Source organism: Oncorhynchus kisutch, unplaced genomic scaffold (genome assembly GCF_002021735.2).
Source record: "Oncorhynchus kisutch isolate 150728-3 unplaced genomic scaffold, Okis_V2 scaffold3749, whole genome shotgun sequence".
NCBI lineage: Eukaryota > Metazoa > Chordata > Actinopteri > Salmoniformes > Salmonidae > Oncorhynchus > Oncorhynchus kisutch.
Window position 1 is genome coordinate 698,754 of NW_022265694.1, and position 6,000 is coordinate 704,753.

Consider the following 6,000-nt stretch of genomic DNA (forward strand, 5'->3'; position numbering starts at 1 on the left):
CTAGCACACAGCTCAGACACCCAACATACCCCACAAGACATGCCACCAGAGGTCTGTTTAAACTACTAGCACACAGCTCAGACACCCAACATACCCCACAAGACATGCCACCAGAGGTCTGTTTAAACTACTAGCACACAGCTCAGACACCCAACATACCCCACAAGACATGCCACCAGAGGTCTGTTTAAACTACTAGCACACGGCTCAGACACCCAGTCATACCCCACAAGACATGCCACCAGAGGTCTGTTTAAACTACTAGCACACAGCTCAGACACCCAACATACCCCACAAGACATGCCACCAGAGGTCTGTTTAAACTACTAACACACGGCTCAGACACCCAGTCATACCCCACAAGACATGCCACCAGAGGTCTGTTTAAACTACTAGCACACGGCTCAGACACCCAGTCATACCCCACAAGACATGCCACCAGAGGTCTGTTTAAACTACTAGCACACAGCTCAGACACCCAGTCATACCCCACAAGACATGCCACCAGAGGTCTGTTTAAACTACTAGCACACGGCTCAGACACCCAGTCATACCCCACAAGACATGCCACCAGAGGTCTGTTTAAACTACTAGCACATGGCTCAGACACCCAGTCATACCCCACAAGACATGCCACTAGAGGTCTGTTTAAACTACTAGCACACGGCTCAGACACCCAGTCATACCCCACAAGACATGCCACCAGAGGTCTGTTTAAACTACTAGCACACGGCTCAGACACCCAGTCATACCCCACAAGACATGCCACCAGAGGTCTGTTTAAACTACTAGCACACAGCTCAGACACCCAGTCATACCCCACAAGACATGCCACCAGAGGTCTGTTTAAACTACTAGCACACGGCTCAGACACCCAGTCATACCCCACAAGACATGCCACCAGAGGTCTGTTTAAACTACTAGCACATGGCTCAGACACCCAGTCATACCCCACAAGACATGCCACTAGAGGTCTGTTTAAACTACTAGCACACGGCTCAGACACCCAGTCATACCCCACAAGACATGCCACCAGAGGTCTGTTTAAACTACTAGCACACTTGGCTCAGACACCCAGTCATACCCCACAAGACATGCCACCAGAGGTCTGTTTAAACTACTAGCACACAGCTCAGACACCCAGTCATACCCCACAAGACATGCCACCAGAGGTCTCTTCACAGTCCCCAAGTCCAGGACAGACTTTGGGAGGTGCACAGTACGACATAGAGCCATGACTACATGAAACTCTATTCCACAGTACTACATAGAACCATGACTACATGGAACTCTGTTCCACAGTACTACATAGAGCCCTGACTACATGGAACTCTATTCCACAGTACTACATAGAGCCATGACTACATGGAACTCTATTCCACAGTACTACATGAAACTCTATTCCACAGTACTACATAGAGACATGACTACATGGAACTCTATTCCACAGTACTACATAGAGCCATGACTACATGGAACTCTATTCCACAGTACCACATAGAGCCATGACTACATGGAACTCTATTCCACAGTACTACATGGAACTCTATTCCACAGTACTACATGGAACTCTATTCCACAGTACTACATAGAGCCATGACTACATGGAACTCTATTCCACAGTACTACATAGAGCCATGACTACATGGAACTCTATTCCACAGTACTACATAGAGACATGACTACATGGAACTCTATTCCACAGTACTACATAGAGCCATGACTACATGGAACGCTATTCCACAGAACTACATAGAGCCATGACTACATGGACCTCTATTCCACAGTCCTACATAGAGACATTACTACATGGAACTCTATTCCACATCAGGTAACTGATGCAGCAGGAGAATCAGATTTGTTTTTAAACAAATAAACCTTATGAAACAGTTGGACTGGGAGAACACAAACTTTGAACTGTAAAGTAGTGGCCTTCGAGAACACACACTTTGAACTGTAAAGTAGTGGCCTTAGAGAACACACACTTTGAACTGTAAAGTAGTGGCCTTAGAGAACACACACTTTGAACTGTAAAGTAGTGGCCTTAGAGAACACACATCATGTGTTGTGAAATCTGTTGAAATATAAATGTTTAATTATATTTAACTGCCTTAATGTTGTTGGACCTCAGGTACAGTAGCTGCTGCCTTGGCAGGAACTAATGGGGATCCATAATAAACCCCAGGAAGAGTAGCTGCTGCCTTGGCAGGAACTAATGGGGATCCATTATAAACCCCAGGAAGAGTAGCTGCTGCCTTGGCAGGAACTAATGGGGATCCATAATAAACCCCAGGAAGAGTAGCTGCTGCCTTGGCAGGAACTAATGAGGATCCATAATAAACCCCAGGAAGAGTAGCTGCTGCCTTGGCAGGAACTAATGAGGATCCATAATAAACCCCAGGAAGAGTAGCTGCTGCCTTGGCAGGAACTAATGGGGATCCATAATAAACCCCAGGAAGAGTAGCTGCTGCCTTGGCAGGAACTAATGGGGATCCATTATAAACCCCAGGAAGAGTAGCTGCTGCCTTGGCAGGAACTAATGGGGATCCATAATAAACACCAGGAAGAGTAGCTGCTGCCTTGGCAGGAACTAATGGGGATCCATAATAAACACCAGGAAGAGTAGCTGCTGCCTTGGCAGGAACTAATGGGGATCCATTATAAACCCCAGGAAGAGTAGCTGCTGCCTTGGCAGGAACTAATGGGGATCCATAATAAACACCAGGAAGAGTAGCTGCTGCCTTGGCAGGAACTAATGGGGATCCATAATAAACACCAGGAAGAGTAGCTGCTGCCTTGGCAGGAACTAATGGGGATCCATTATAAACCCCAGGAAGAGTAGCTGCTGCCTTGGCAGGAACTAATGGGGATCCATTATAAACCCCAGGAAGAGTAGCTGCTGCCTTGGCAGGAACTAATGGGGATCCATTATAAACCCCAGGAAGAGTAGCTGCTGCCTTGGCAGGAACTAATGGGGATCCATTATAAACCCCAGGAAGAGTAGCTGCTGCCTTGGCAGGAACTAATGAGGATCCATAATAAACCCCAGGAAGAGTAGCTGCTGCCTTGGCAGGAACTAATGGGGATCCATAATAAACCCCAGGAAGAGTAGCTGCTGCCTTGGCAGGAACTAATAGGGATCCATAATAAACCCCAGGAAGAGTAGCTGCTGCCTTGGCAGGAACTAATGGGGATCCATAATAAACGCCAGGAAGAGTAGCTGCTGCCTTGGCAGGAACTAATGGGGATCCTTAATAAACCCCAGGAAGAGTAGCTGCTGCCTTGGCAGGAACTAATGGGGATCCATAATAAACCCCAGGAAGAGTAGCTGCTGCCTTGGCAGGAACTAATGAGGATCCATAATAAACCCCAGGAAGAGTAGCTGCTGCCTTGGCAGGAACTAATGGGGATCCATAATAAACCCCAGGAAGAGTAGCTGCTGCCTTGACAGGAACTAATGGGGATCCATAATAAACCCCAGGAAGAGTAGCTGCTGCCTTGGCAGGAACTAATGGGGATCCATAATAAACCCCAGGAAGAGTAGCTGCTGCCTTGGCAGGAACTAATGGGGATCCATAATAAACCCCAGGAAGAGTAGCTGCTGCCTTGGCAGGAACTAATGAGGATCCATAATAAACCCCAGGAAGAGTAGCTGCTGTCTTGGCAGGAACTAATAGGGATCCATAATAAACCCCCAGGAAGAGTAGCTGCTGCCTTGGCAGGAACTAATAGGGATCCATAATAAACCCCCAGGAAGAGTAGCTGCTGCCTTGGCAGGAACTAATAGGGATCCATAATAAACCCCAGGAAGAGTAGCTGCTGCCTTGGCAGGAACTAATGGGGATCCATAATAAACCCCAGGAAGAGTAGCTGCTGTCTTGGCAGGAACTAATAGGGATCCATAATAAACCCCCAGGAAGAGTAGCTGCTGCCTTGGCAGGAACTAATGGGGATCCATAATAAACCCCCAGGAAGAGTAGCTGCTGCCTTGGCAGGAACTAATGGGGATCCATAATAAACCCCAGGAAGAGTAGCTGCTGCCTTGGCAGGAACTAATAGGGATCCATAATAAACCCCAGGAAGAGTAGCTGCTGCCTTGGCAGGAACTAATGATGATCCATAATAAACCCCAGGAAGAGTAGCTGCTGCCTTGGCAGGAACTAATGATGATCCATAATAAACCCCAGGAAGAGTAGCTGCTGCCTTGGCAGGAACTAATAGGGATCCATAATAAACCCCAGGAAGAGTAGCTGCTGCCTTGGCAGGAACTAATAGGGATCCATAATAAACCCCAGGAAGAGTAGCTGCTGCCTTGGCAGGAACTAATAGGGATCCATAATAAACCCCAGGAAGAGTAGCTGCTGCCTTGGCAGGAACTAATAGGGATCCTTAATGAATCCAAAATACTCAGTCAAGCTCCCATTAACACAAAGTAACATTAGAAATGTTATATATATTAGAAAAACCATTCTGAATCAATTCTAAATCATCAATCAATGGGTGAATGAATCAACGAATCAAGCATAATAGAAAGCCATTCAATTAGTGAATGAATCAACGAATCAAGCATAATAGAAAGCCATTCAATGTGTGAGTGAATCAACGAATCAATTATAATAGAAAGCCATTCAACGTGTGAGTGAATCAACGAGTCAAGCATAATAGAAAGCCATTCAATGTGTGAGTGAATCAACGAATCAAGCATAATAGAAAGCGATTCAACGTGTGAGTGAATCAACGAGTCAAGCATAATAGAAAGCCATTCAATGTGTGAATGAATCAACGAATCAAACATAATAGAAAGCCATTCAATGTGTGAATGAATCAATGAATCAAACATAACAGAAAGCCATTCAATGTGTGAATGAATCAACGAATCAAACATAATAGAAAGCCATTCAATGTGTGAATGAATCAATGAATCAAACATAACAGAAAGCCATTCAATGTGTGAATGAATCAACGAATCAAACATAATAGAAAGCCATTCAATGTGTGAGTGATTCAACGAATCAAGCATAACAGAAAGCCATTCAATAGGTAACTTTGTCCCACTAGTATCATGGGTGAGGCACCATGTCAACAGGACAGACAGGAAGACAGGTAAGGACAGACAGGAAGACAGGTAAGGACAGACAGGTGAGTCAGACAGTACCTGGGGTGTTCCACAGTCACAGTCCTCTCCTTCCTCTAACATGCCGTTGCCACATTTAGCCACAGAGACGATGTTGGACTGGGAGGGCTGGTTCAACAGACACACCCCTCCTCCACGCAGGACCAGGCGCTCAAAGTCAGAGGCACTACAGTCACTGAAGAGGGTGGATCCACTGGAGAGGGGAAGACAGACGACGCTGTACATGAATACCGATGGAATCAATCAAATCAGTCACAATCAATGACTCCGTTTCTATGAGACATACACTTATCAATATGGACAAAAGTATGTGGACACCTGCTCGTCAAACATCTCATTCCAAAACTATGGGCATTAATATGGAGTTGGTCCCCCTTTGCTGCTATAACAGCCTCCCCAGCCTTTCCATTAGATGTTGGAACATTGTATGTACTTGCTTCCATTCAGCCACAAGAGCATTAGTGAGGTCAGGCACTGATTTTGGATGATTAGGCCTGGCTCACAGTCGGCTTGATTCGTTCTAATTCATCCCAAAGGTGATGGATGGGGTTGAGGTCAGGGCTCTGTGCAGGCCAGTCAAGTTCTTCCACACAGATCTCGATAAACCATTTCTGTATGGACCTCGCTTTGTGCATGGGGGCATTGTCATGCTGAAACAGGAAAGGGCTTTCCCCAAACTGTTGCCCCAAAGTTGGAAGTACAGAATCGTCTAGAGTGTCATTGTATGGTGTAGCATTAAGATTTCCCTTCACTGGAACTAAGGGGTCCGAACCATGAAAAACAGACCATTATTCCTCCTCCACCAAACTTTACAGTTGGCACTATGCATTGGGGCAGGTAGCGTTCTCCTGGCACCAAACCCAGAT

General features: G+C 46.1%; 1 pseudogene; it reads right to left on the reverse strand.

The window, feature by feature from the left end:
* Positions 1-6,000, reverse strand: part of LOC109886754 (disintegrin and metalloproteinase domain-containing protein 9-like) — a 45,248-nt pseudogene that overhangs the window by 17,256 nt on the left and 21,992 nt on the right.